This window comes from Littorina saxatilis, linkage group LG3 (assembly GCF_037325665.1).
Source record: "Littorina saxatilis isolate snail1 linkage group LG3, US_GU_Lsax_2.0, whole genome shotgun sequence".
Taxonomy (NCBI): domain Eukaryota; kingdom Metazoa; phylum Mollusca; class Gastropoda; order Littorinimorpha; family Littorinidae; genus Littorina; species Littorina saxatilis.
The window spans coordinates 72961390-72972177 of NC_090247.1; the positions used below are offsets into that span (position 1 = coordinate 72961390).

At 40.3% G+C, this 10788-nt stretch overlaps 2 long non-coding RNA genes across 3 annotated transcripts in view; both read right to left on the reverse strand.

Annotated features, from left to right (window-relative positions):
• Positions 1-10788, reverse strand: part of LOC138963223 (uncharacterized) — a 174464-nt gene that overhangs the window by 15924 nt on the left and 147752 nt on the right. The gene's annotated exons all lie outside the window — the stretch shown is intronic.
• On the reverse strand, positions 1149-7360 carry LOC138963213 (uncharacterized). 2 transcript variants are annotated; one of them, XR_011454751.1, is made up of 4 exons: positions 7175-7360; positions 6607-6701; positions 5917-5979; positions 1149-1341 (listed from the first exon to the last, which is right to left on the reverse strand). It is a non-coding gene; the product is annotated as an uncharacterized lncRNA (long non-coding RNA). The 2 variants fall into 2 exon arrangements; XR_011454750.1 differs by having other exon boundaries at positions 6607-7360.

Consider the following 10788-nt stretch of genomic DNA (forward strand, 5'->3'; position numbering starts at 1 on the left):
TTATCATGAAATTAATTGACGGATTAAGCTCCAAACCTAAGCATAATTAATTAATTTGGTTGTTTGATCGGCGAAAATGGCGTAGGTTGTCAACCAAGGGACTTCAATTACACGACAAAGTTGCCTCCCCTGTCCGCTGACACGGATAATTCCTTCTTTGACGCATGTAAACAAAATGCATTCGTACCAGAGTACGCTATGATTCGTACAGTTCATCGGAGTTCATTCCGTGACTTTAAAGGGATCTAAAAGACTTGTTATGATTACAAGTGCAGGTTCTCCAAATTTGGAGGCTTGAATGCCTCTGAATTATGAGCTATGAATTTAACACATTAAAGTTCAAGATTACCCGAAGCCTTCCATGTCATTTACCCTCCTGGGTTAAAGGTTATAAATTGATTCGAGAAAATAACATGACTGGTATGGACTGATCATTGTGTCTACCGTGGAGCCATCGGGGTTCTATGGGAAATGCTACACACAAAAACTTGCCTGTGAAAAGGGAAAGACGGTGACCAAAAATAAATGATGATAGCGATATTTCTAATTGTGGATCAGCAGAGTCGAGAAGCATACATGATGTTTACCAAAGTGTGTGTGCGTGTCTGTCTGTCCACGTGTGTGTTTGAGCTCTTTTCGGTACAGAATATGAGTTTGGGGATTGAGTGAAGAGGGAGACCTAAAAAAAAACTACTCAGTATTTTGGTTCTTTTTATCACAATTCAGTCTGTTTTAATTTTCAAGTTATATCAGAAATTTTCTATTTGCACTGATACACTGGAATCCCTTGTGGATGTATTGCTTTAAGGGTCTACAAATAGTACTACTGAACCAAAATCATCCTGTTTCTTTACGTTTTGAGCAATTCAATTGTCTTGTTTTTTTGTTTTTAAAAAATTTGATTCCTCTTCATTCTTCTCAAAAAAAAAGCTTTCATTGCGATAAACAAAACATTACTGGATAGACATTTTCTTGGAGAACGTCTGTATTAGCAAGCATTTAAAGTAGGAGGACGATATGGAACGTACGATAAAAGGATGTGCTTTAGCTTTCTGTCTCATCATTTATAAATGTTGCCCTTCAATCACACACACACACACACACTTTTGATCCAGCTCCAACCATATTTCATAAGGCTTTATTCAGGGTTGTCTCTTGTTCTTAAACATCCGATTTCTAAGCACACGTCTGTGCTGAGAATATGAACATGAACCGATATGAACATCAATGTCAGCCGCCTTTTTATTATGAAATAATGTTCATTTGTGTTCCAAACACTTCCGAAGAATACTTGTTGGTGTGTCTTCAGTCGCCCTGACATCATCACAACTCGACCCTGTCCTGCAAAAATACAAATATATACAGGGTGACACCCAAACATTCAACCCAAACAAATGCTTATTTCTTTAACATCTGTTGACCGAATTAGTTATCTTTCTTTTTTTCTTTCTTTTTTTTTTGGTCCCTGTCCTGTCCTGTCTTGTCTTGTCATGCCTTGTCTTGTCATCCCTCTATTGGCCTACTGGCAACCTTTTCCTAACTTGTCTTGTCTTGCCATGTCTTGTCTTGTCTTGTATTGTATATACATTTAGCATACATTTGGGTAAAGGTTTGCGAACAGGTAAGGGGTGTAAGAGAGAGAGAGAGACAGAGACAGAGAGAGAGATGGTGGTGGTCTATGTTACATTACACAGGTCAACACAGTTGCAAGTTCATAGGTTAAAGGCTGCCCTTTTCGTAGCGTTCATTAATTAATTCCTATTGTTTACATGTGCCAATAATGTTATAAAACTGTACCTAAGGGGATATAATAACGATTGGCTGTAGCTTTCAAAAACAGAAAAAATTATTTCAGTATTGCAAAGTGGTGTTGATAGTGTCGAATGTAAACAGAACAGTCTCAAAGTGAAAGTGGATGTTTTCCGGAAATTGCGAAGTTAACAAGAATACAGAAAAGCGCGCTTTCCTGCTTAGCACAATCCGCTACCGCGCTAATCTGGCGTGTCAATATCACTACGTTTTGCACGTGGAAGGTGAGCGATTTCCTTCACGCGGGGATTGACGAAGCTGTACTGTCTGTGTTGACGGTCTAAAAATAGCCCAAGCCCTGGAGAACTGTTTCTAAAGATAGCAATAAACTTTATTAAGAATTGATTATTTCTTGTAATTGGTAAGGACTTCAAACCTAAAACTTTGCAGGAAGCTTAATTTATACATCCCCGCAACGATGGGAAAAGCCCTGGAAGTAAGTAAACTAATTAAATAGGACTTTGTCAGCCTTTAAATGAGGGGTTATTGTGTATAGTGAGGAAATAATTTTCTGATGTATTTTTAATTCATTATTGGTGTTTTATGCAAAACGTACGGTCAATATTGAAAGTTTAAAAAAGGTACTGCCCTCACATTAATACGAAGGCGGGATCACAGCTGGATAAGACAAGGTACGGCAATTTCGACCCGGAGGTCTCTTTCAGGGCGCACAGAGGATGAGACAACACAGGAGAAAAAAAACAAAACACAGATAATAGCACACGGAAGGAACGATTACAGCAGTTATAATTAAATTACTTTGTGGGTCAGGGTTTTTTTAGGAGTACAGGGGAAACCCCTTTTAAGACCTTAAAAAATGTGAGAAAATCAAGTCTTAAAATGGAAGGGGTCTAAAAATGGGGGTAATTTAGTTTTATTTACAGGTTATGAACAGAACATCTTCTTCTTCTTCAGCGTTCCAGAAATTCTGGTGACGTGTGAGCTCGTTTGCCCATTTGGGTTCCCCACACTATACTCTGAGAGCATAGTCAGCTTCACTCCGCTTTCGTTGAGTAGGCATGCTGGGTATTTTCGTGTTTCCATAACCCACCGAACTCCGACATGGTTTACAGGATCTTTTCCGTGCGCACTTGGTCTTGTGCTTGCGTGTACACACGAAGGGGATTAAGTCACTAAGCAGGTCTGCACATAAGTTGACCTGGGAGATCGGAAAAATCTCCACTCTTAACCCACCAGGCGGCAGCGACCGGGATTCGAACTCACGACCTCCCGATTAGGAGGCTGACGTCTTACCACTGCGCGCCACTTCACCCGTCACAGAACATCTAAAGAAGCAAGATCTTAAAAAGGAGGAAGTCTGAAATGAATGGGTCTGAAAGGGGGGTTCCACTGTGGAAAAGTACCTGTCAGTTTACCTGTATGTATTAGGACCGGGTGGCCGAGTGGTAACGCACTTGCGCTCGGAAGCGAGAGGTTGCGAGTTCGACCCTGGGTCAGGGCGTTAGCAATTTTCTCCCCCCTTTCCTAACCTAGGTGGTGGGTTCAAGTGCTAGTCTTTCGGATGAGACGAAAAACCGAGGTCCCTTCCGTGTACACTACATTGGGGTGTGCACGTTAAAGATCCCACGATTGACAAAAGGGTCTTTCCTGGCAAAATTGTATAGGCATAGATAAAAACTGTCCACCAAAATACCCGTGTGACTTGGAATAATAGGCCGTGAAAAGTAGGATATGCGCCGAAATGGCTGCGATCTGCTGGCTGATGTGAATGCGTGACGTATTGTGTAAAAAACAAAAATTCCATCTCACACGGCATAAATAAAATCCCTGCGCCTTGAATATGTGCGCTATATAAATTGCATAAAAATTAAAAAAAATTAAAAAATAAAAATCCCTGCGCTTAGAACTGTACCCACGGAATACGCGCAATATAAGCCTCATATTGATTGATTGAATAAGACCACCCCTGACATGCGGCACATACCAACTATCTACAAGTGCTTTGTGTGAACAGTAAAAAAAATTGTTTTCCTTTTTGCGAATTCATTTCATTAAACACAACAACAACAAAATTCATCAAATTCCAGCTGAGCAGAACGGCTTTCACAATTATCACTGGGCCTTTAAAGGCATGTTCCTCACCATATTACCCAGCATATCAGACACCACATGTTTGACTAGGTTTTTACATGGGAACAACAAGACTATACAGGATGGTAAAAAAACCTCCCTATTTTCTTTTTAATCACATTTTTGACTGCGAAAAAAAAAGAGATCAAAAAGGAAATAGGGCGGTTTTTTTTAGACACCCCTTTTTACGTCCAGCTTCTTTTGGTGGAGATTCAAGTTACAGACACATGTGAAATTCATTAAGCAAAAAGGTTCCCACTATGCACTGCCACAGAACACAACCAGGTTATTAATGTGCGGTACAGTGTATAATTATGTTTAAGTAAAAGGATGCCCTTCTTTTGTTTAATTGGAGCATCTATGATGTCTGACATTTTGGTTCTAACGGTAAGGAACGTATGTTTAGGCTCTAATAAGGACAGTTTGTCTTGTCAAAAGCCTCATGCATATTCCTTCCTCCCCATGCAAGACTTTCTTTTATTTGAATATATATCTGCCTTTATTAGTTTATAGTACAAGTCGCGTAAGACGAAAATACAATATTTAGTCAAGTAGCTGTCGAACTCACAGAATGAAACGCAATGCCATTTTACTCGTAGCATCGTCAGGCCACCGCTCATGGCAAAGGCAGTGAAATTGACAAGAAGAGCGGGGTAGTAGTTGCGCTAAGAAGGATAGCACGCTTTTCTGTACCTCTCTTTGTTTTAACTTTCTGAGCGTGTTTTTAATCCAAACATATCATATCTATATGTTTTTGGAATCAGGAACCGACAAGGAATAAGATGAAAGTGTTTTTAAATTGATTTGGACAATTTAATTTTGATAATAATTTTTATATATTTAATTTTCAGAGCTTCTTTTTAATCCGAATATAACATATTTATATGTTTTTGGAATCAGCAAATGATGGAGAATAAGATAAACGTAAATTTGGATCGTTTTATAAATTTTTATTTTTTTTTACAATTTTCAGATTTTTAATGACCAAAGTCATTAATTAATTTTTAAGCCACCACGCTGAAATGCAATACCGAAGTCCGGGCTTTGTCGAAGATTACTTGACCAAAATTTCAACCAATTTGGTTGAAAAATGAGAGCGTGACAGTGCTGCCTCAACTTTCACGAAAAGCCGGATATGACGTCATAAAAGACATTTATCAAAAAAATGAAAAAAACGTTCGGGGATTTCATACCCAGGAACTCTCATGTCAAATTTCATAAAGATCGGTCCAGTAATTTAGTCTGAATCGCTCTACACACACACACACACACACACACACACACACACACACACACACACACACGCACGCACGCACGCACATACACCACGACCCTCGTTTCGATTCCCCCTCGATGTTAAAATATTTAGTCAAAACTTGACTAAATATAACAAAAATCAAATAAAAAGGTCGCACTCTGCGCATAGCGACAAAAATCGCAATTTTACCAAGAAAACCTCACACTCTTTATGTGGAGAAAGACCCTGACTGTTGCAGTATGTTATGCATTTGAAAACATCTGAAATTGTGTACTTGAATTCTACAGTTTGATCAGTTCTGTGTGTTTAAAAAGTTACCTTGATCATTCTGACATGCTCTTGCTCAAATCACATCCCAGACAATATTGTAGACTCCATTGATAGACGCTGTGGTGCATGGGAGAACTGCTTTCTGAGGAAACGAAAAAAATATACACTGAGGAAGAACAGTCACAACAACATTTGCAGCAGCAACAGGCTATATAATTTTATTCAAAGAACACTTAAATAAGGTAAAATGAAAATCAGTGTTGTGTCAGTAAATTTGATTTGGGGGAGATGGAAGGATTGGGGTGGGGGTTTAGAGGCGGGGATAGAAGGATAGCTGGGGACCGGGGAAGGTGGGGTGGCTAACACAGTTTGATCATGTAATGACTGGTACAATGTTTAATATATCTAAAAAGGCAGCAACTCTGTAATCATAATGCATTATGTGAACCAACTTCTCCATAAACTAAATAAAGATCAGTAAAAGTTACCTCTTTCATTCTGGAATCTTTTTGGTCCCATCACAGCTCAGACGCAGACTCAATGGACAGATACTGTAATGATGAAAATAACACCAGCAATTTAAGGGAGAACAAGAATTATGCAGAGAGGAAAAACAGTAATGAGTAAGAACAACAGCAGCAGCAGCAGCAGACTCAATACTCTTACTCTACATAACACTCTCACTGAATGACTGATTCAGTAACTAAATCCCAGTGAAGTGCAAGTGATCAAAATTACTTATGTAAAAACAGAGAAATAGAGAGAGAGAGAGAGAGAGAGAGAGAGAGAGAGAGAGAGAGAGAGAGAGAGAGAGAGAGAGAGAGAGAGAGACAGACAGACAGACAGGCAGAGACAATGCGAATGTGTGTGTGTGTGTGTGTGTGTGTGTACATGGGAAATGCAGTGCCATTGAAAACAAACACTTGCTTCATTTAAATATCAACAGTTATACAACATAAGAGGCACTAGAAAAGTTGTACATGAAAATAAATGTTGCTCTTGCTGATGGAAAAAGAGCAGGGGGAGAGGGTCGATGTTGCTTGCACTTGCAGATAATTATGCACTAACATCCAGCTGTTTTTCTGGGTGTACTGTAACCCTGTAATGTTTAAGCAGAAATGTTTGTGGATCACGTTATGCTTCTGCTTTTAGATCAGTTTGAGTATTTGCAATATTACCTGGATCATTGCGGCATCCTCTTGATCACATCACATTTGAGACTTTGACCTATATAGACTCCATGGGCAGACGCTGAAGTTATTACAAGGGCATTCTGAAAAATGACAATACAAATGCAGAGATGTAGAACTTTACATTACACTTACAGAAGCAACAACCAGAGAGCTGATTTATACAGGTAGAGAGAGAGAGAAAGAGAAGAAGAAGTAAAAGAAAAAAGAGAGCATAGAAAGAGAGAGGGGGTGGGGGATGGGGCAAAGGGAGTGTGTAATGTGACGTGAGGAAGGGGAAGAGCAATGGAAAATGAAACTCTCAGTACTTTTAATTTATATTAACAGTTATGGAACTATTTGAGCACTCCCCATAACCACAAACAAGGTACAGACGGCAACATATGTTGCACGGAAGGGTGGGGGTAGTTGGACTGGAGAGTGTTGTTATGGGTTTAGGGTGGAGCTGGGGCGGAGTGTGTATGTAACTTGATAATAATAAGCATGATCAGTTAGTGCTAACAACTATCTTGATCTTCACAGACATAAATTGCACAATGATTTCACCACCATGTACCTTTATTTTTGCCCTTGAGTTAGGTGGAAGACAATGTTGAGTGGTGAACGCAAGTTGTATTGATCACTGGGTCATCCTGCGGTCCGGGCCATTGATCTGCACATTGCACCAGCACAAACAAACACAATGTTATGATCTCAATCAGCCTGCATGGTCAATCATGAATCTAAGAACACAAACACTGTCCAGATCTAAACGAGAAAACGAGATCATCATTACTTGGGAAATTCAATGAAAATCTAGCAGTCAACGAAGCAGATAGATCTGTCCTTGCGATTGTTGTTGCAAGCAGATAAATGTGTGAACTTCCTTATCTCAACGTTATCATTCAACATATTGATATTTTGCCTGATGGATGTTGTGCCGATGAGATAAACAAACAATCAAAATCAAAGTCATAAACTTTTGAAGAAAAAAATTAAACAAATTGAGCAGAAAGAATCTAGCTTACTGCTGTGCTGATTTCGACAAAATCAATGCGTTTACATGCCGAAGTCATTCCTGCTTTTATTCATATCATACTAGATGATCCTAATGCACAACAATACGAAAACGAGCTCAGCGAAATGAGTAACACTGCCTAAGCGAAGGTCGTCTACGACTGGAAATTTCGAAGTCGAACAGCGGCGTTTTTTCACTCTCAGCGGTTGTCTTGCTCGGAAAAGTGAAAAGCTTAACTTGAAATCGAACGGAAGTCACCATTCTACCTTTTCGTTCAAGCGTTGTTTTTATAAAATCTCAGAAAATGTAATTTTGACTTGGGTGATTTCGTCCGCCATTGAGATTCAGTTTTTCAATAATTTGTCTTCCTCCTTGGCAGAAGAGTCAAAGGTTCGGCCCGATCTTCAAGGTTCCCAAGACATGACTTGCAAACCCCGAACCTAGTTCGCCGAACCTCCCAAACCTAGTTCGAAAACTCAGGTTCGTCTGGTTAAGAACCAAGACAAGTTCGCCGAACCAGTCTTGAGGTTCGCCGAACCCCACGAACCTAGTTCGCGAACCAAAGGTTCGTCTGGTTAAGAACAGCCTTAACACAGTAGTCTGCAGCTCTACCTTCCAGTGCTGACGTGACTTGGCGTCCCGGCATCTATTTCTCTGGGCTCTTTCTAAAAACCGTCAGTTCATCAGAGACATGTAGTCTGTGTCTGGTTTCATAGTGTGGATCCAGGTCCTTCCAAGCACATTCAGTTTTATCAGAGACATACTTTCTCTCTGGTTTCATTGTGTGGATCTTCCCTTCTCCTGATTGTGTTTACGCCTAAGTGTTGGAGACTTTTAACCTTTGCCGGATGCCGCTTTTGACTACACACTCCCGACGATGCGGGTTTGTCTGAACCCATACATTTGCAAGAGGGTTTTTACCGTTTATTCCTCTAACGACGATGCGGGTTTGTCTGAACCCATACATTTGAAAGAGGGTTTTTACCGTTTATTTCTCTAACGACGGGGTGGGTTCAGGGAAACCCACAGCGCTACTTCAGTGGTTGCATCGAGTTTCTCCCTTCACCGACCTCTTGCAGGGGAGGGAGAGGGGGAGGGAGAGGGGGAGGGAGAGACTGAGAGAGACTGAGAGACTAAGAAAGAGAGAGAGAGAGAGAGAGAGAGAGAGACTAAGAAAGAGAGAGAGAGAGACTAAGAAAGAGAGAGAGAGAGACTAAGAAAGAGAGAGAGAGAGAGAGAGACTAAGAAAGAGAGAGAGAGAGACTAAGAAAGAGAGAGAGAGAGTCTAAGAAAGAGAGTGAGAGACTAAGACAGAGAGAGAGAGAGAGAGACTAAGACAGAGAGAGAGGGAGACTAAGAAAGAGAGAGAGAGAGAGAGAGAGAGACTAAGAAAGAGAGAGAGAGAGACTAAGAAAGAGAGAGAGACTAAGAAAGAGAGAGAGAGAGACTAAGAAAGAGAGAGAGACTAAGAAAGAGAGAGAGAGAGAGACTAAGAAAGAGAGAGAGAGAGAGATACTAAGAAAGAGAGAGAGAGAGACTAAGAAAGATAGAGAGAGAGACAAATAAAGAGAGAGAGAGAGACAAATAAAGAGAGAGAGACTAAGAAAGAGAGAGAAAGAGAGACTAAGAAAGAGAGAGAGAGACTAAGAAAGAGAGAGAGAGAGAGACTAAGAAAGAGAGAGAGAGAGACTAAGAAAGAGAGAGAGAGACTAAGAAAGAGAGAGAGGGAGACTAAGAAAGAGAGAGAGACTAAGAGAGAGAGAGAGACAAAGAAAGAGAGAGAGAGAGACTAAGAAAGAGAGAGAGAGAGACTAAGAAAGAGAGAGAGAGAGAGACTAAGAAAGAGAGAGAGGGAGACTAAGAAAGAGAGAGAGAGAGAGAGACTAAGAAAGAGAGAGAGACTAAGAAAGAGAGAGAGAGAGACTAAGAAAGAGAGAGAGACTAAGAAAGAGAGAGATAGAGACTAAGAAAGAGAGAGAGACTAAGAAAGAGAGAGAGAGACTAAGAAAGAGAGAGAGAGAGAGATACTAAGAAAAAGAGAGAGAGAGACTAAGAAAGATAGAGAGAGAGACAAATAAAGAGAGAGAGAGAGACAAATAAATAGAGAGAGAGACTAAGACAGAGAGAGAGAGAGAGAGACTAAGAAAGAGAGAGAGAGAGACTAAGAAAGAGAGAGAGACTAAGAAAGAGAGAGAGAGAGACTACTAAGAAAGAGAGAGAGACTAAGAAAGAGAGAGAGAGAGAGACTAAGAAAGAGAGAGAGAGAGAGAGAGACTAAGAAAGAGAGAGAGAGAGACTAAGAAAGAGAGAGAGAGAGTCTAAGAAAGAGAGTGAGAGACTAAGACAGAGAGAGAGAGAGAGACTAAGACAGAGAGAGAGGGAGACTAAGAAAGAGAGAGAGAGAGTGAGAGACTAAGAAAGAGAGAGAGAGAGACTAAGAAAGAGAGAGAGACTAAGAAAGAGAGAGAGAGAGACTACTAAGAAAGAGAGAGAGACTAAGAAAGAGAGAGAGAGACTAAGAAAGAGAGAGAGAGAGAGATACTAAGAAAGAGAGAGAGAGAGACTAAGAGAGAGAGAGAGAGAGAGACTAAGAAAGAGAGAGAGGGAGACTAAGAAAGAGAGAGAGAGAGAGAGACTAAGAAAGAGAGAGAGACTAAGAAAGAGAGAGAGAGAGAGACTAAGAAAGAGAGAGAGACTAAGAAAGAGAGAGAGGGAGACTAAGAAAGAGAGAGAGACTAAGAAAGAGAGAGAGAGACTAAGAAAGAGAGAGAGAGAGAGAGATACTAAGAAAGAGAGAGAGAGAGACTAAGAAAGATAGAGAGAGAGACAAATAAAGAGAGAGAGAGAGACAAATAAATAGAGAGAGAGACTAAGACAGAGAGAGAGAGAGAGAGACTAAGAAAGAGAGAGAGAGACTAAGAAAGAGAGAGAGAGAGAGACTAAGAAAGAGAGAGAGAGACTAAGAAAGAGAGAGAGAGAGAGACTAAGAAAGAGAGAGAGGGAGACTAAGAAAGAGAGAGAGACTAAGAGAGAGAGAGACAAAGAAAGAGAGAGAGATAGACTAAGAAAGAGAGAGTGACTAAGAAAGAGAGAGAGAGAGAGACTAAGAAAGAGAGAGAGAGAGAGAGACTAAGAAAGAGAGAGAGAGAGACTAAGAAAGAGAGAGAGAGAGA